Source organism: Balearica regulorum, chromosome 5 (assembly GCF_011004875.1).
Source record: "Balearica regulorum gibbericeps isolate bBalReg1 chromosome 5, bBalReg1.pri, whole genome shotgun sequence".
Lineage (NCBI taxonomy): Eukaryota > Metazoa > Chordata > Aves > Gruiformes > Gruidae > Balearica > Balearica regulorum.
In genome coordinates, this window is record NC_046188.1 from 50,803,345 (window position 1) to 50,823,316 (window position 19,972).

At 45.7% G+C, this 19,972-nt stretch overlaps 1 protein-coding gene across 6 annotated transcripts in view; it reads left to right on the top strand.

The window, feature by feature from the left end:
• Positions 1 to 19,972, top strand: part of LOC104631290 (USP6 N-terminal-like protein) — a 94,974-nt gene that overhangs the window by 22,338 nt on the left and 52,664 nt on the right. For 2 of the 6 annotated variants that reach the window (XM_075754825.1, XM_075754830.1), the window contains exon 1: positions 14,710 to 15,057. The exons of 3 other annotated variants lie outside the window; for them this stretch is intronic. The gene's annotated coding sequence lies outside the window, so the exon portion shown is untranslated. Of the gene's footprint in view, positions 1 to 14,709; positions 15,058 to 15,470; positions 15,700 to 19,972 lie in introns of those variants that run through there. One more of the 6 variants, XM_075754826.1, reaches the window with a different exon arrangement.

Below are 19,972 nucleotides of genomic sequence, written 5' to 3' on the forward strand. Positions count from 1 at the left end.
TCTCCGGGTTTGTTCAGAGCGTGATCTTCTGGCAAAGACTTAGGTATGCTTCCCTAATTTAAAATGAGCTGCAGTAATGAATTTCTTCACTCAGATTTTTTTTTTTTGGAACTAAATATCTTTTAAGTGAGAAGTGGGCTTTATTTGCATTTTTGGGTTTTCCCCCTCCCCCTTTGAGCACTGAATACCAGTGAAAGGCTTTGGGTTATATCAGCCTGGGTAGATGGTATTTGTGGCATAGCAGTGGTGTCTCCTAGGATGTATCTGAGTTAATATCCTCTCTGCTAACGAAAATTGATCTTGTCAAGGGGGACAAGATCTCCTCACTCGTTGGGTACTGGGAGTCTGCTGATCCGGCACTGGGAGGAGCGTGATGAGCAAACTGCTCTGGGACGGGATGCAAGCCACCCACAGCAAGTCACTGAGATCTTCTCAACCGCCAGCTAATTACCATGACCTTGCAGTGTTTGCAGCTTGAGATCTGATGCTTAGAAGATAAATTTCCCGAGTGTTAACTGTTTGAACGGTGCAATCCCAGTACTTGCCACAGCTGCCCGACTGAGTTGGATGTGCTCTAATGAACAATATGCTCCCCAGCTATTATGCCCCTTCAGATAGGGGGGAAAAAAAATCAAGAAGGGGTGGAGGGGGAGAAAGGGGCACATGTAGAGATTAATAACCTTTTCTCAAGTCGCTGTTCTCATTTATCCTTTGAATTAGCTTTTTTCCAGTGTAACACCAGAATTTTGCAATAAAATCCATACGTGAGAAGCCAGTGGCACATCTTCTAGTCACAACAGCCTCCATGTCATCTGACTACTTAAATGGTCATAGAAAAATGTTTGGATTAAGCAACTAGAGGCCAAATGCATGCTGAATGAATTAGTTTCTCCCCTTTTATACTGTAATGACAATGCTGTTAGAGAAACCACATGAGAGGAACATTTCTCAGAGCATCTCTTCCGAGTTCATGAGTTTAAAACTGCAAACTCAAGTACTTTCAATCACAGTTAAAAGCTTTCCAGGTTTTTTTGGGACATGCTTTTCTTTGGTTAGGTTTTGTGGCAGGGCAGGTGTAGCATGCGTTCTTGCTGCTGGTGGTGGGTTGGTCTCGGAGCAGAGGAGGTTGTGTCCTGTTGCAGCCCTTGACCTTTTTTGCAGTCATGCCTTGCTGTGTCAGCCCCTCTGAGAAGCTTGGTGTTAGGTGTGGAGGGATATTAATTATTTTTCTTCAGAATTATGCAGTGCTTGCTTATATTGCCCTGGAGTAATACTCCAAGCGTGGCAATAACTTTTATTTCCATAGGAAAAGATGCACTTTCTTTCCTCCTTTAACCTCGTTTCACTTAAGGTTGCTCTGGCTGTTTTCAGATACCAGCCAAAAATACTGGTGTTCAGCCTTCAGAAAGTGTTAAGTGTAGGTTAAATGAAGGAATAATTTACTGAAGGACCTAACCGTGTCACTGCAGCATCCCTTAAGTAGGTGTAGACCTAAAAATGCCAAAGTTATAAGGTAGGAAGTTGATTATACTCGTCCTTGAAAAACCTGGTTAGAATTAGAGATCAATTAAAAAAATGTAATTTTCAGAAAGGCTTGTAATTGGCAGTTGCCTGAATCCTGAATTCCAACAGTTGTCTGCATATTATTTCAGAGTGAAAACACCATTTCCTTCTCTTTCTGCCACCAAAACTGGAGGTGCCCTTCAGGTCTCTAAGACGAGACAAGTAGTAGTGCTGCAGCAGTTTCTCTCTTTGACTCTTTTTAGGCTGGTGTATTAAAAACTTTCCAGGTAGGCTGGGTTGTGTTTAAATTAGCCGGTTCTCTACCTCAATTAAGAAGCTCTCTGGGATAAATGTTTAGTGTTAGCATTGAGAGAGAACACTTCTGTAAGTAGCCTGATGCCAAGGCTATTTGTATGTTAATTGAGAAAAAAAATTAAAAAGAAAAAGAAAAAAAATAATGTCCACAGACTATACAGCTTGCTTTAGTTTTCTAGCTTTAGAGGTTTGGCAGATGTGTTGTGAAAGAGACTCCTCCTTTCCTGATGGAAACCCTTTGGCTTAAACTTTCTTTGAGTTGAGGGACTTTGTACGTCTGGTATGGAAAAGCCTGCAAGCGTACCCAGCTGACAGCATCTGTGGAAAAAACAGCTGCTGTGTCTGCTTGTGAGTGGTTATCCTGGGAATCTGCCTGAAAGTCTGTTTTTTCCATTGCTTGAGCACAGTGTCAGGCTTGGCACAGTTTGTCATGCAAAATAATACAGATAGGATTTGCAGCTGGCACACCTTTTAAAAAGCCTATTATTACAACCTTTTTATAACACGTTAATTATGCTGTTGAGGTAATGATAGTGGTATATTAGTAGAGCTAAAATGGCTCCCATACCTATACTACCAAGGATCGCTTTGGTTTTGTCCTTCCAAGTTGGCATGCTGCAGAGGCACAAGGCAGTTCTGTTCTGCTGTACTTGCTCCCTCAACATGTTTGTATTGGTATCCATGATAAAATAATCCCCTGCTATCCCATATAAGTTTGTAAAAGCTGCAAGGATGAGGCATGAGAAAACAGGCTTGGTGTTAATAATTTAGAAGCTAGATGCCTAATGCTTTCTTAATAGTTGCAGTTGCACACATGAAAATAGACTTATGTATTGATATGATACGAACACCCTGCAAAATGCATACAGCGTGAATTTTTACCTGCGTAAAACCATGCTTTTAGACGTAACTATTAATATTATGCTTAACTATTAATACACTGAATGAAGGATTGCCTAGTAAGTCACAGCGGTTGTGCTTACTGAGTACTTTATAAGCTGTATTGATTTGCAAATTGGGCAATCGCTTCTTCATTGGTGGGAAATGTGACCCTACTGGATTAATTTCAATTGCATGTTATTTTCCGTCCAAATCTAGAATTACAATTTATGAAAGTAGCAGGGAGACAGCTGCTTATTGGATGCTCTTGAGTTCTTGAGAGGATTTTGGGGACACCCTCTGCAGCAAAGAGGCAAGGAGTTGTCAGCCTTCTCAGTTTGGTAAGCTTGTCCCCAGATGTGCTCCATTTACAGAGCAGATGCTGGAGGGCACCAGATCAGTGTGTGTTTTGCAAGCTCTGCTTGGTTTGAGATATATGAAATTGCTGTATCTTTTCCCTGGAGGCTGAGCTATTCACCTACCCTGGAACTGAAGAGAAAAAAACAGCCATTGTTAGCAGATGAAAAAGAGCAGTCTGCCAGCCCGCCTAATGCACGGGTTACACCACAGCCCAGAGCTGGGCTTTTTCTTAAGAGGAACTCAAATAAGAAAAGCAAGCAAACCTCCGAACAAAACAGAAACCGAAACTAACAAAGGAAGCATCTGCTATTCAGATGAACTGATACAGGTGAGGGAAGAAAAACAAGTCATCGAAGACCTCCAAAGGCTTTTTATTTTGGCCAGAAACCTGCAGTTTGGAGATGGCAGACATTTCATAGTCTGATGATGGTGATGCAGATGTTCCTATGGTGCAATACTAGGCAAAAGCAGGCTGGGTGATGAAGAGTGGCAGAAGATGCTGAGCTAGAATGCAGGAAAGCCATGTTTGACGTCTTTCTCCATTTAGATGAGTTGAGATGCACCTCTCCAGGGCAGCTTCGGTTCTGCTCTTCACTGTGGTTTCAATACAATGAGAAGTACAGTGAGGATGGAGGGAACCTGTTACACATTCGCCTCCATTTTTGGTTTGCATGGTAAAGCAGAATGCAGCACCGGTGCGTGGCAACACTGAAGGACTTGCTTGGCAGCTCTGCACAAGCATCTCCCTGTGTGCCATGGTGGTACAGTAGGAGCCCTGGTCTGCAGGACACTTAGCTTTGTGCTGAGGTGGGTTGGTTTATTTGAAAGTCTGGCACAAGGCAGAGATGTAGTATTTTTATTACTACAGAATTTGTAATGCTGGGTTAAGGATGCATCCCTGCAAATGTGGGAGCAGGAGGGCTGTTCTGGTTACTCTTGTAGCTGCCTGAAGTCCAGCCAGTACGAGGTGGGAGAAGAAGCGAGAGGAAGGTTTGTTTTAGCTGGGTGCTGAATGTAAAAAGCAGGTACGACGTGCCCATGGGCTGCATTGTCGGCATGTAAATCTAGTGAACAGGAGAGAGGACAGACTGCTTGTATTGGCACTGCTGTCAGGTCTCATTTTCTCACAGCTGGGGGACCATGAATGCACAGACCCTATTGATGGGATGTCCTGGTTTTAACCTTCTCAGTGAAGGGATTTGTCTGCCCTGAAGCATAACACATTTCTGCATGTGCCTTTTCAATAGCAAAGGATTTCACACCCCTTTGCTGAACGGTCCCTGCCAGCCCCAGAGGTGGCTAGTGCCATGTCGCTTATCTTCACCTCTCTGTGGAGCAAGAGATGCCTGGCCTGGAGTTTTTAATTGTGTTCATCACTCTCATTATTACTGTCTGTAATGGCCATAGAGCTCAGAGTCTTTTATTTAACCAGCAACTGGTGAGAGCATCCTCATAAAATTTTAGTAAGCTATCATTTTAATACCTTAAGTCTTGTCTCCCTCCTGTATTCAGAAGTGTGTGAATGCCTCGTTGCTCATAGTGTGCACAAATGCTTGAAGGAGCTGCTGAGAGTGGGAAGTACACGAGGAGTGCAGAAAAACAGGAAGATTTGGTCAGCCTGGTTGGAAAGTAGCTACAGCAGTGAGCAAATGCTTCCTCTTAACGCACACACAATTTCTAACACTGAGGCAGAAGGCTGACAAGGTGCCTTGGCTTGGAGGACGAGTTGAATGATCTGCGTAAAATCCTTATGATTTCCCCTCTTGAGGTAGAGGTGGCTAAAAAACCTTTAGAAGAGGAAAGTTCTGTCTGTTTTTTGTTGCTGCTAATTTGTTTTGGATGGTTAGTTGCTGCAGGGAGAAGGAGTGTTGATCTCTCTGCTCCGTATTACTGGTGTCGCATCTGCTCCTGGTTCAAGGGAGGTGGAGATATCCTCTGTGTGAACCATTAACCTGTTTCCTGGACATTGCTGTATTTCATGCATCTTCTGATAGAGCAGCCCTAAAGTAGAGCTGATAGCTTCCTCCCTGCCATGAATGTTTCTGCTGTTAATGAGATATGTTTTCATTTTGGAGGAAGAACACATCTGAAGTCCTTCAACTGCCAGAGGACAAGTGCAGGAATAAAGTGGCTTAAAACTCCCTCTGTTTGGCAGTATTGACACAGCACCGTCTTCCTGTTCCTTGTGTGTGTACCAGTGTGCCGCCCTGGCAGGTTTGCTTGTGCCAGGGTTCAACTCGGATACTTGTCAAACAGAGGAACAGCTTGGAAGCAGTGCCCTGGTCCTTCAACTGCCAGAGGACAAGTGCAGGAATAAAGTGGCTTAAAACTCCCTCTGTTTGGCAGTATTGGCACAGCACCGTCTTCCTGTTCCTTGTGTGTGTGACCAGCGTCGTCCACCAATTAATGCTCTGGTAAGCGTTTGCCGTGGAAAAGCTGTGGCGTACAGAGGTGATCCTGGTGTGTCTTCCTGGAAGCTTCTCTGGTCTGGTGGTGCGGGAGTTGTGTAAGCACGATCTGCTTGTTGCAGCATTTCAGATTGCAGTGGTCAATGTGGCAGGGATGTCCAGGAAGATGGAGTTGCCTCTTGCCCTCAGATTTCCTCTGTAAAGCTTGTGACCTATTAATCATGAAAGCGGATGCCTTTTGTACAGGGCTGATGGTTGTGGATGCTGGATAAATTTTGTGCAACTCATTAGGGATCTCAGTCCTGGGGCCTGAGCTGTCTTTGGGTGGATGAAGGGTTGCTGCACTTGTTTTCATACGTTTGAACATTTGGAGTTTCTGAGTGACATGCTGTGGAGAAAACAGGACATGCTGTGTCTCACTCCTTGGGGCTCTGCACCAGGGAAAACAATGTTTCTCCTCCAAATCGTCTGCCCAAGAAAGAGCAGGTGGTGGTGGTTGTCTGCAAGGACACTTAGAAGTATCTGTGATCCCTCCTTGGTCTGCTCATATTGCAGAGCCCTGGCAAAGATGGTCTCTTAAGATGCCAGGACAGAGGGCTTAATTATTGGAGCCCAAACTACTCCCAGCTTTGCGGTAATGCTCAAGTGGAAGACCTGCCACGCTGGCTCCAGCCAAGGTCCAACTTGGCCAGGATTATCCCCCCACCCCACAGTGACAACCAGAGTGGATCCTCAGGGAAAGAGAATGACTCTCTGCGTTTAACAGCTGCAGATGGTCTTGTTCTCCTGCAGTTTGCATGTTACTTTGCAGACACTTTCTATAACTTAGGCTCTGAGTAGCAGAATGTGCCACAGCCCAATTGTGGGTCACTTGGAAGACGTATTTCCTCCTTCTGTTTGACTTTTTTAATCTGCTGTCTCATGGTCTTTCACTGTGAACAGTTATTCTTTGTTCCTAACATGCTTTGCATGACACCAGTGGCTCCTGCAGGTTGTTTTGTTTCTTGTCTCAGTACATAGAGGCCTTTTTCGTGATGCCCACCGCTTAATATTTCATGTCTATATACTGTCTGCCTTGACTGCGCTGCTCTGGAGTCTGCGTTCAGGCAAATGCTTTGCGGATGCTTTGAAGCGGATTAGAACTGACCTTCTAATTGGAGAGAAAATAGGGTAATTGCAGACTTAGTTGAAAAAGTGTTCTGTGCTTCATTGCACTGACTTTCTAGCTGGAGGAGTTGCTGAACATACTGAAGAGAAGGCATTTGGAAACATGCCCACATGACCCCACATCTATTACTCAGCAGGCATTTTTGTTGCACATCTTGCATTTATTATCTTGCTGAAACATTAGGCAATTTATCAGTCTTTCCATTCTGTAGCTGGACTTTGCGCTGTCTTTCCAGCTAAAAATGAAGTGAGAGCGATGCTCGCTAACAGCATGATCTCAACGGTTCACCTAGAGGAAGACAGAAGTTGGCTGCTCTCGCCATTTAATCACTCAGTTAAAAGTACTGAAAGCTGCAAATGAACTTGTTTCAGTTTTCCAAATGCTGTGATAAGAAAATAACCAGCCCTGTTTCTTCAAAATTGCCAGAGTTGATGTCCGTATACATAAAAATCCAACACATCCAAAGCCCAGTTCACAGGTTCCTATGCTTGAGATGGCTTGATGGCAATAATAATGCATCCAGTGAATTGATAGTCATGCTCCACAATAGATAGTACGCTTTCCAGGAGCTTAATTTACTGTAGTGCATAGGGAGGACAGGTCTGTGACTGTGGGTTTTTCTGGTCTTCCCTCAGCCTTCCCTCTTCCCAAAGATTTTTCTTTGCATGCCTATGAATTTCTGCTTTGTGCACATAGAGGTATTACATGGTAGGGACTTTGGAGGCACAGGGGAAGCTGTACTAGCTACCATGAGCGGTGAGGGCTCTTGCTCGAGGTGGCTGATGAAGGGAGCAAGCTAGAAGTTAAGCCTACAAATCTCTAATTCCATTCCAAGCCTTGCGTTTTCTCTGTGCTGGTCCATGTTGAGACAACTGGAGATCCATCAGCAGCAATAGAGCAGAAACTTGGTGGTGACTGGTTTCGGTGAAACTTTTCCTGTCTGTCTTGGTCTCTCTTTCCAATGGGATTTCCTTAAAACTCTCCCCCCTTTCCCATCTTCTGGTGGCTAGTGCTAGATCAGATTGAGAGGTGCCTTTGTCCATGCGAAGGGCTCCCAAACACTAAGATGACTAATTTAATTGATGGTGGGTCTGAGCAGAGGAAATAGCTGCCTGCCTGGCTGAGTGCTGATGGCTTGATGGGACTTCTCCTCTTCTCTTGCTTTTTGGGTCGTCCCACAGTACCTGTCAGATTTCCCATGAGACTTGTATTCACTGTGCATGCGGGATTTGTTCTTCACCTGGGACAAGAATGTGGCTGAGGCTACCTCAGGAATAGCAGCAGCAAAACCAGGCTGCTGTCATCTGCTGTCCGAAAAGCATTTGGTTGCTGTTTTTTCCCCAATGCCACAACAGAGCACTGCAGTCTTCTCCATTTCTTGCTCCAAATGCAAGCAGCTTTCTTTGGTCTTTCGTGTTCCTGAAGAACCTTGTGGCAACAAAACACCAAAATTCTGCTGTTCAGGTTGAGGTATTCCGCGGACATGTCCTTTCCCTGAAGGGAAGAGGAGAACATGGACCAAAGATAACAGATGTTATGCATTAAACAAGGTGACTTGCCACAGTGCAGTTGGCATTAGTGGTCCCGGGAGCTAAACTTCCATGGGGCTTGACGTGCCCATGTGTCCTTTCCACCATGTGACATAACTCATCACAGTCTGGCTTTGCAAAGCAGAGTCAAATGCTGTTGGAGAGCTGTTTCCTGACTTTCTGCCTTCCTGCTGGAGTAGAGCCTGCAAAGTGCCAGCCCTTGCCGATCTGAAGCCAAGGGGCTGGTGTTCCATGAGGTGCATGGTGCAGGGGGATGGAGAAGCCTTATGGCAGGTTGGGAACAGTGGGCATCTGTGGTTGTGCTGAGCATGTTACGTACTCGCGTGCCAGAGAGTGCCTGTTAAGGCTTGGATTTACAAACAGAGGAGCTCATTAGTTAGGGCAGCCAGATGATGTGGCAGGTGCCCCAGGTTTGGGTAAGCTTTTGGGCAGCTGCTTGACGGAGGAGGCAATTGCTGAAACATTCATAAACTTGACTGTGAGCAGACTCTTCCCAGTCACCTCATCCACGGTGGAGATAGGGGAGTGCAGCCAAAAGCTGCTGTGCACATCCCGGGGAGGCAGCAGGGAGCAGCCTTGGGGGTCTGCTGCTCCCTGACACACTTCTCTGCGATAGTTCTCTTCATTAATTCCCTTAATAAATATCTGCCTTCAAAAGCCTAAATGAGCAGAGGTCTGCCATAGCAATGCTAGGAGTGGTAGCTTTTTTTTCCTTTCTTCTTCCTCTCCTGTAAGGTTTATATGAAGGAGGATGCTCTTACAGTCTCAAGTAAAATAGCAACAAAACAATGTTAAATATTGGCTATAAAAAACCTACTTATTTACTGCACGCATGTTGCTGTGGCAATGGGAGTGTCTCATGCAAGCCCCTTGTTATTTTAGCTTTTTTCTTTGCTACTTACATAAGTTTAAGACTCTTCTTAATATTATTCCCTTGTATTTAGAAATAAGGGCACAATAGTTGAGCATCTGAACACCTTCAGTCTTTGCATGTCTCACAAGATGGCTAGGAGACATGCTGGTACCTGGTTCTACAGCCTCATGTCCAACACAAGCTAGGCTGACCTATGTGGTTGTAAGCATTTCCCCAAATTGTTGTTGTCTTGTTTTCCTTTGTAAGTTGTCTCCTGTTTTCCTCCTGAAAAATAGCACTGTGGATGGTGGCAGGAGCGGAGTCAGGGAATTCAAAGTTAACTGCTGAGCTTGTCCTCAGTTTACCCCTCTCAATGTCTCTTGCCACGGCAGCCTGTGATAGCAAAGATGACATTCTGTTAGCCGGAAGAAATAAATTTTCTGCTGCATGAGGAATTGGTTAATCATTACGTGCCTTGGTTTCCTCATTTAAGAATGTGTTCTTTAAATTTTTAAAACTGCCTGTCTTCTCTTAAGCTTGCATCTCTGTTGAATGGGTGTGAATTTTTTTATAAAGTCCTGAAGCAGTGCTAATGCGAATTCGATGCTGCTTCCTGCAGACAGGCACAAAGGTCTCAGTGCATCATTTGGGGAATGGCCTCTGTAACAGGATAGGACTTGAAGTTTTCGATTTTTTAATTTTTTTTTTTTTGCGGGGTATTTTTGCAGATGTTGTGGTTAAAGGCTTCTATTTTTAAGACTTTCAATCCTGGAATGTGGTTCCATGTCAGTATGTAGTGGGATTTGGAAAAAAGTCTGCTAAAACTGTATATAAGGGATAGTGCAACGGTCAGGTCATGTTAAAGTTGTTAGACTTTCTGCTGCTGGTGCGTGCGGGTTTTTTTTCTATTTTTTTTTTTGAATGAACACAGAGCTATGAATGTTTTTATTAAAATAAAAACATTCAACGGGTCTCCCATCTTAGACAAATGTCCCTTTTTATGATGGTGGCTTTTTCCCAGTTAATAGCTTTTTTAGTGGGAGCTGCCCTGTTCTTTCTGTCTGATTTCTGTGCCCACACATCCAAATGTTTCCATTTCAGAAAGGAGGAGGACGCTGGCGCCAGCAGACAAACTTCAGAAGCTGCCATGCAGGAAAGTGTCACAGTTCTGAGGTGTTAGGAATGAGCAAGAAAAAAACCAAACAACCCAGCACCAAAACCCCTTAAACTTTTACTGCCATGCAAAGATAACATGAAAATCTTGCTTCTTGGTTCCTCCGATCCTTGTCACTTTAAAATACTAGAACTGAATAATCCTGTCATCCCCTAGAAAGAATTTGAGAGATTTAGGAGCACTCGATAGTTTTTAAAGGGAATATGATGTTTTACCTATTGAATGCTGCAGTTGTGCTGTCACGCTCAGTGACTTAAAATAGGACTTTTGAGTGCTGCTTAGCTGTAGGACACAGATAAGGGCTCCATTTCTCCGTATGCCATCATATTGCTAGTGTTGTTCACACTGCACACCAAGTGGTACCTGTTAGTCTTGCTCGCCCCCATCCCTAGTGCCTAACTCCAGCCATCCTGGTGGAGACAAGTTTGAATTAGGCAATGTTTTTCTGTCCAAGCCTCCTAAGAGCCTATTGAGAGGGAAGGGGAATGGCTTTTTATTCAAGAGCAGCTGAATGCAATGCCCTAGTTACCATGGATTTTTAAATGGAGTACTTCAGAGGATGTACAAAAGCATCTTTAGGACTTGCAGTACAAGGAGAATGAAAGGACCTAGATTATGTCAGCACTGGAGGGAGGCTTAAATGAGCGTCATTCATTTATTGTTAGGAGATGACCCAATTTGGATTGTATTTATGGAGTGGGAGGGGAGAATGGACCTGTTTCAGATGACTTTTGAGCCTTAAATGTACTTAGAGGCTTTGTGTAGGGATTGCATCGGCTCCCGTTGGGTAAACAGAGCCCCTTGGAGGGTGTTCCCCTGTACCGGTGCAGTGACGTGTCCTGCCCTTCCTGGCTAGACGTGCACTGCCAAAATGGGTTGATTCATGCCACATCTCTCTGCGTGGCGTATTGCATGGGGAAAAAATGAGTTGTCAGACAGAACCTGGCCAGTTGATTTTTATTTATTTTCTTGCAAGGCTTTTAAAGCTTCCAGTTACTTTGCAGACCAGTTCCAGCCAAACAGATCCTTAGCTGAAGGCTGACCCTGCAAAGGACTGAAGGTAATAGGTCTTTAAGTCCACACACAGTGGGATGCTTCTCTTTTTGCTTTCCCCCCCTCCTTCCTGTAAACTGACAGGCGATCTGTTTCAAGCACCTCTAGTGTCACAGTCCGCTGCCCCCTTCTTTTCTCCTGGTTGGGATGGCAATGAAGAACTTCATTTTCATTTTAAAGGGCTTTGAAAGTTGGGTGTTAGGGTCCGCTGCTGCTGTCTGCATCCCCTTCTGGAGGGCTCTTACTTGTCTTTTAAACAGTTTTGGTCCTGCTGGAAGGAATACACCATCTGCAGATCCTGTTAAGGACATAATTTCCCAGGCTCTTTCCTTCTTTTCTGCCCCCCCCCCCCCCACCCCCCGCAAGGGTTCCTGTGGTCATTACATCAAGCTCAACCCTGATGATACAAACTGCTTTGAGAAGTGTCCAGAGCAGAAGCTGCTGTGGGCTTAAACCCATCTGTGAATTTGGGAGTGGGAAGGAAGAAAATGAACAGGGAGAACTCATGAGGAACCAGAGCTTGGAGAAGCTCAGCCTCTCTTGCAAACACTCCTTGTTCAGATGGGCCTTGTATGAAGACTAGTGGAAATCTGAGTTTCATTGTAAGTTCATTAGCAACATTCCCATTCATTTCAGTGGAGCCAGGGATGTGTCCTCCAGCTAACCAATGCTGTAAGCCTGGGCCTCTTCCTCTGGAGAGGCACGTCTGCCTTGCATCCTCTACAGCCTGCTTTTAAAGGAAACCCTTTCCCTATGAAGAGGGGGAGAAAGGCATCCGCCCCTTCCTGCAGCCGTCCCAGCAAGCTGCAGGCTGGTCTGCTCCAGAGAAGCTGCACCCCAGCTCTGATGGGGTTCAGCAGGGTGGTCACTGGAACACTTGCCAGAGGAGGAGAGGGGTGCAAGTGCTTAGAGGAACTCTCTAAGGATTTACTCCTTTGGAGACACCGATCAGCCACAAAGCCTGGATGCATCCAGGCATGGATGAGTCCAAGCCCAGGTTGTGCTGGTATCAGCTGACCTCTGCATTAAGGGAGGTTGTTGCTCTGTTAGATCTTTTAGATTTGCAGAGAACCTGCTGGCTGGGAAAGCTTTCTTGTTTGTGGGTGAAAGTATCAAAAGTATGTTAAATGCAGGTGTACTGCACAGCTGGAGGCAAGAGTGGGTGGATGGTCTCGTGGGGCAGGGTCCCCAGGGTCTGCCAGCACACCAAGGTCAGAGCGGCACCAAGTCACTTGCAGCAACTGAGAGCTGCGCATGTTGGGGCAAACTGGCATTTCCTCCTTTCCCTGGCTTTCCCAGGAGTATGAATGGCAGATTTTGGTAACTAAAGGCTTCATGCAGAGAGATGTCTCTGGCGTGGGAGATGTGAACCTGAGTTCAGGCTTGGATGTGTCCCTTTCCTGTTCATAGGAGCTTTAGGCTGGTTACTGTGTTCAGTTAATTTTTCTTCGTGATTTTTTTTTTTTGAAATCAAATTTGATAATGCTGGTCCAGGTAAAGGATAATGAAAATTAAGTAACTTGCCCTACCTCTTACACAGCCATTGCTGTGTGTAGTTAGTAGTTTAATGAGAAATGAGACAAGGCAGAGCTCATTTTGCTTTCCTGTGACCATGCTGGCTCTGCAGAACTTAGGAGTGAGATGGGATAGTAATCGAGTGTGATGCTGTGGCCTTTAAGGCGAGACTACAGGAAATTCATTGTATTCGTTTGAACAGGATGGAGCCTTTCACATGATTTTTTTAAAACTTTAATTCTGTAATCTTGATTTGTTATCTAATAGCAGGAATACTCCCTGAACTTGGAAATGTATTTTATCTCCCGGGGAGCAAAAGACTCCATATTGATCTGTCTGGGGAGCTCTGGCTGACTCCTTGATCTGGGGCATCTTGTTTAGCAGATGCTGGGGGTTGCTGTGCCAAGGGCAGCGCATTGAATCAGCTTGTAACTTGCATTAGGGCTGCTGTGTCTGCTGCTGTTGAGAGATGTTGTCTTTCTGGCTTGCCTCCAAGGTATGTTGTGGGCTGTGTAGCTGACACAGACCTCCCCCAAACTTCCCCTCGGCTACACCTCTTGTACCTGAGAAGTCGCTCCAGAGCGGCTTTCCACTGCATCTTCCCACTCAGTGAAATCTCTCTGTAGGGGCAGTCTGTCATTCATCTGTCCTGACTGGTAGGCTGGCTCTTCCAGAGCTCACTGGGATTTCAGAAGGAATATAAAAATTCTTTAATGTCAGTGGCTTTGCATCAGGAAGATTGATTACTGTTTTTTCCTTCATCCTGATAGCTTTTCTCCTAGTCTTTTTAGGTGTGTGCCGATTATGATTTAATGTCCTTTTGAATTTAACAGCTTGAAAGGGACTAAAATTAGCAGCTGGTTAGAGTTTTGATTGGGGATGTGGAAACTTTCATGCCTTCTCTTCTAGAGCAGATAATGCTTCAGGTGCAAAGGAGAGCAGAGAGCTGTCCTATGGAGCAATCCACTGCACGTTTGCAACCAAAGTCCTGTTTCAAGCCCTATGGGGAAATATTCTGGGATCCTCTTTTAATCTCATGTGTGACCCTCAGCTTTTAGAGAGCACAGCTAAGTCTGTGTCATTACCTTGCCAAGTTTGAGTCGCGTGTGCTGTGATCCCTGAGTCTGGAGAGTGGCTTTTATGCCACCGTGCTTCTCCCTGATGGTTTTAGCCTGGTTTCAGTGCAACGCCCCTGCCTGCTTTTCCCTAATAACCTCTTGCCCTGGCTCAGCTAAACTTTTATGGGGTAGAAACCCCACAGAGCTAATTTTGTCCTTGCTGGAGAAATGCAGTCCTAAGTTAATGGCTCACCCTGAGGGAAGACAGATAGGACTCTGGCAGCCCTGCCAGCTTCTCATATGCCAGCAGCCCATCAAGGGTAGAAACAGTATGTCTGGTGGCTGATCACTGGAGATGATGAAGAGGGTTGTTAGTGTATGCTACAGGGTGGTAAGACACCAGGTACAGAGGGAATGACTCCTTAGAAAGTTGGGCTGCAGTAGTTAAGGTGTCCACAGAATAGCTCTCACCCATGCCCCACTCTTATGTTGGGTTTGGAGGTTGTGGGGCGGCAGAGCCACCCAATGACCTGCAACATGGATGGGAGAGTCTGCCAATGAGCTGTGGCACTGCGGAGTGGGTAACGTCCTTGAGCATCCCTTGCGTGGCCAGGCGACGAAGTCCACAGAGCCTGGTGTTGGCTTGCTCATCACCTGCCTGGCATTGGCATGCTCATCACCTGCGTGGGCTCTTCGCTCTTGCATTCTGAAGCCCCAGGGGAGCATGAGCTCTTTTCTCTGAGGCTCCTGCAAGACAAAAGGCAAAGTGCTACAAACCACAACAGCTTCCACTCTAAAAATACCATAAAAGGCTGTGTCCTTAGAAGCTGGGCATGGGAGCAGTTCCCACCCACATTACTGCAGCATGAGTCACTAGGCTATTGCAAACCGCTCTCCATGTGGATGCCTGGCTGAAGATGCAGCAAGGAGCAGAGGGAGGAAGGGGAACTGCTCTGTAGTGCTGTGGAAGTGATGAAGAGTTACTAAGAAGAGGATGACACGCAAGCACACATGAACTTGACCAAACTGCCGGATGGTTTTGCTTTCATTAGAATTTTTTTTTTTGAGAACTTCCAGCAAATGCTGCTTGCTGATGATTTGAGCTTAAGGTGTTTGCAGCCAAGAGTCTTCTGAATATGCAGAAGCCCCCAGTTTGCTTTTAGGAAGCACAGTAATTGCCACATGAATAATATGAAGCTGGAAAACCCCTCTGACGTGAAAGTATGTTTTATTTACTTTCTAAGCAAAACTTTTCTCTCCCTATCCTCCCTCCTCATCTTCATCCTTCTCTCCCCTACCCTGGTGCAGAAATAGGCTGTTCTTCCTTGTGACAGATGGTGTAAAAACGCATCTCCCTCACTTTATGCACTGCTCTTACCTGTGCTTTTTATCCAACATGCAGGTACTAGGGAGTAAATTTGGGTTTGTTTTGGTTTCTTTCCTGAGATGCCACCCACCTGCCCTGGCCCTGGTGGTGGTACTGTTATTGTTTTCCCTTTTCGTTCCCTTCTGCTTGATGAAGTCTTGGCTATCGGGGTTTACCGGATTAAGTTTGTTAGTGGGAAATTCTATAAAAAGCTTCCTTTATTTAGACGCCAACCCAGTAATGACATCATGTGGGTATGTCTTCCAAGTTCCTCCAGGCTGAGCAGATGGAGGGAGGTGGTGACCGTGAAGCTGAGCCCTGCCTCTTTCTCAGTGCATCTCCATGGTCCTGCTTGGTGGCTGTTCTTCAAAATAACCCCAATCCTCCTCCTCCAGGGAGAGCACAGGGAGATCCCCCAGCAGACTGATGCATCTCCTTTAGCAAACTCTTTAACAGTATAACATAGCTGTGGTTGTCTTCCTGCTCATCGCTCTCAGGTTAGTCCTTTGAAGTGATTTTTGGTGGGTATTAATCCTGACTTCTCAGAGAAGCAGGAGGCTTGCATAATCAGTATCTTCGATGCTACTAAATTTTGCATCGGGCCGGTTTCAAATAACTTTCACAAGGGAGCAGGTGAAATAAAGCTACAAATGCCTGCGTGAACAGGCAGAGAGCAGGGGGAATGGGCACGTGTGAGATGTGCTGCTTGTTTTATGGTGGAGGGAAGGGGGCAGCTGGGAGTGACAGCAGGGCAAGAATTGGCCACCAAAGTAATGGACTGACAAAACTGGGTTTTGTGTGTTTCTTAAAGTTTCTTAAAAAAATATTGTTTTAAGTGTTTCTGAATGGGGGATAGGTGTGTGTTTATTAAGGGTTAGCAAGTAAAGAGTGTGACCTGGACAAGGCTCCTGGATCTTCTGTAGAAGTTATTTCTGGATTTCATTTACACCTTTGGAGGAAAAAACATGCTGTGGTGTGCTAACCTTCCCCTTGTACATGCTCAGTTTGTTAAAATGTTAGCACAGGCGTTCCCTTACCTGCCTGTAGTAATTCCTATGTATTTTTCTACGTGATCAATAAACCACAGCTTATTTAAGCAAGGAAATGGTACAAAACTCTCTGCTTTGGGGGTATTTAATTGACTCCCTTTATTCTGCTCATTCTGCTGCTGAAGGAAGCCATCAGGTTGCTGTACATCATGACTATTTTACTGTCCACTACATGTCAATTGCACCCTTTAAAGCTAGGTGGACTTTGGGCAGCAGACTCAGTAACTAATTCAGTCTGTCCATAATGCAGATTTTTCCAGTCCCACCTAGGATTGTGGTCAGACGAGCGGCAGTTTCCAGCCCTGTGCTGACACTTTATCTGCAGTGCTGCTCCACTTGTTGATGTTATCTCCTTCCCACATTCTCCACCTTGATACTCTGAAGTATTAAAAAATAAAAATAAATCTGTATTGCACAAACACTCTGCAACTTGGTATGGGTGGCCAAAATACTTTGTTCTCTTTAGAAAGTTATTTTGCAAAGTTAGGTTGTGCTAGAAGAAAATACAGATTTGCAGGTGCTAGTTTCAGACAGTATTTTACCATCAGATGGCACATAAAAGTGGCATCTTGGAGGCAGCAAACAAGGCCTTTTCCTAAGGTCTCTTGTGTTCCCCGTCAAGAAAGTCCAGTGTTCAAAATAACACCTTAATTAAAAAACAGGCAAACATGTTTTTACCATTGGGAAGTGACATCTGATAATGTTTTCTTTAAAGAAGGGGTGTGGGGATCAGGTATTTTTAGCTGCAGCTATTCTCAAGTTGTTGTTCTTTTATGACCTTCTCTTAACACTTTAAAGTTTTTGTAGCTCCAGAAACTTTTTCAGTCAAAGGTGTGTTGCTGAGGGGAGGAGAAGAGGGAGGAGCAGCCCACAGGCAGGAGAAGTTTGAAATGTGCTTTCTGGTGGATTTTGGCACCTAAGAGGGCACAGTGATAGGGTTGGGTGCATCTCTTGAAGGACCTTTCCCAGGTCAGAGGGGTGGCTTGTGCTTCGGCTTTTCTGCCTGCTGCAACAACTGCAAGATTGCCACCCCCACCGCCTTAAAAGCATTTGAGAATAGGATCAAAAAACTGAATTTGGACAACAAGTTTAAAATATTGGAAGAGGAAAGCTTGGACAGAGGAATGATGTGCTGATGGAGATGCTGTAGAGCAGGAATCCCATGGGAGGGCAGGCATAAGGCATGGCAGCTTAAATTTATGTAGCGGTTTGGGCTGTGGCTGACTGTCTGGAGACACTTGGGACTTACCTGCAAATGTTATCTCTGAGATAAGAGAGCCAACAAATTCCGATGTAAAACCTGAAGGTCATCTTCAGCAGTCCACAGACTGCTGGGCTTCTCCTCACTTGATGTCTCTGGACTGAAAAGACAGCACAGATCCTGGGGGTCAGATGAGCTGGTCCTGGGCTTTTGTGAACATCAAAGTGGCCATGAAAAAGCTTCTCAAAGAGTGGTGGTATAAAATGCAGGAGAGGAGAAGTATTTTCAGGTTGGGTTGCTGATGCTATCTGTCTCTTGGTAGTTACCAGCAGAGATAGTCAGGCTTTCCAAAGTGAACTGCGCAGTTAGGTGTTTCTCCGTGCTTGCCTCTGATGACATTGGGTGAGGAAAGCAGTTAAGCTGAGTGTAAATAATAAGCACACGCTATGTGAATGTGGGCAGGAGGAAGGACAGGCAAGAGTTGTCCAAGCTGCATCCACAGCGTGCCATTGCATTGTGGTGGGCATTAGGGAAGTTGAACCTGGTGGCGGGGCTGGAGAGGTGTCTGGCTTAGGCTAAGCCTAGGGAAGGGACAAGGAAGGTGTTTAAGTGGTTGTTTACTTGTTTATATTTTTTTTTTCTTCAATACCTAAATCAGTGATGAGGAGTTTCTGCTAATTGGTAATAAATGAAATGAATGCAGACATTCCCGAGCTGAGACCGTTTTGCTTGCCAACAAGTCCTTTCATGCTGTAGTGCCTTTTTAATGACCACAAGCACTCAGAAATTACAACCTAGCGTACTGAAGGAGTTAACACTGCACTTGGTCACTGGTCCAGCCTTGAGTCAGAAAGGGGGGAAAAAAAAAAAAGGTTGCTGCTCCCCAAAACACCAAGCCCACATCCTGCAACTGCTGGTGGGGGAGAGTAGGGCTGCAGGGTTATGAGGATGCTTGCAAGCCCCACACTGCTCTGAGGCTGGCCAGGACTTGCCACAGTAAAGAGGATCTTGCTTGGAAGACATTATGGATTATTTAACACTAGAAACTTGCCAAAGTGGTCTTTTTTTAACCTTGTGTTCTTGGACTGAGAATTTATTTATTTATTTTGAAGCTCATACTGATCATAGAATCACAGAACGGTTTGGGTTGGAAGGGGCCTTAAATATCATCTAGTTCCAACCCCCCCCTGCCATGAGCAGGGACACCTTCCACTAGACCAGGTTGTTCAAAGCTCCATCCAGCCTGGCCTTGAACGCTTCCATGGAGGGGGCATCCACAACTTCTCTGGGCCAACCTGTGCCACTGCCTCATCACCCTCCCAGTAAAGAATTTCTTCCTTATCTGATCTAAATCTACCCTCCTTCAGCTTAAGGCCATTACCCCTTGTCCCATCACTACATGCCCTTGTAAACAGTCCCTCTCCATCTTTCCTGTAGGCCTCCTTCAGATACTGGAAGGCCACAATAAGATCTCCCCAGAGCCGCCTTTTCTCTAGGCTGAACAACCCTAACTCTCTCAGCCTGTCCTCATAGGAGAGGTGCTCTAGCCCTCTGATCAGCTTCGTGGCCCTCCCTTGGACTCGCTTCAACAGGTCCATGTCCTCCTTATGTTGGAGGCCCCAGAGCTGGACGCAGTATTCCAGGTGGGATCTCATGAGAGTGGAGTAGAGGGGCAGAATCACCTCTGTTGACCTGCTGGTCATGTCTCTTGATGTAGCCCAGGATACGGTTGGCTTTCTGGGCTGCAAGTGCACGTTGCTGGGTCATGTTGAGCTTCTTGTCCACCAACACCCCCAGGTCCTCCTTAGGGCTGCTCTGAACCTATTCTTCGCCCAGCCTGTAGTTGTGCTTGGGATTGCACTGACCCATGTGCAGGACCTTGCATGTGGCCTTGTTGAACTTCATGTGGTTTGCACAGGCCCACCTCTCCAGCCTATCAAGGTCCCTCTGGATGGCATCCCTTCCCTCCAGCGTGTCAACTGCACCACACAGCTTGTTGTCCTCAGCAAACTTGCTGAGGTTGTACTCAATCCCACTGTCTGTGTCACTAACAAAGATGTTAAACAGCACCAGTCCCAATACAGACCCCTGAGGAACACCACTCATCACTGATCTCCACTTGGACATTGAGCTGTTGACTGCAATTCTTTGAGTGTGACTATCTAGCCAATTCCTTATCCACCGAGTAGTCCATCCATCAAGTCCATGTGTCTCCAATTTAGAGACAAGAATGTCATGCAGGACAGTGTCAAATGCTTTGCACATGTCCAGGTAGATGATGTCATTTGCCCTTCCCTAATCCACCGACACTGTAACCCTGTCATAGAAGGCCACCAAATTTGTCAGGCGTGATTTGCCCTTAGTGAAGCCATGTTGGCTGTCACCAGTCACCTCCTTATTTTCCATGTGCCTGAGCATAGTTTCCAGGAGGGTCTGCTCCATGATCTTGCCAGGCATGGAGGTGAGACTGACCAGCCTGTAGTTCCCTGCATTTTCCTTTTTCCCTTTTTAAAACTGGGG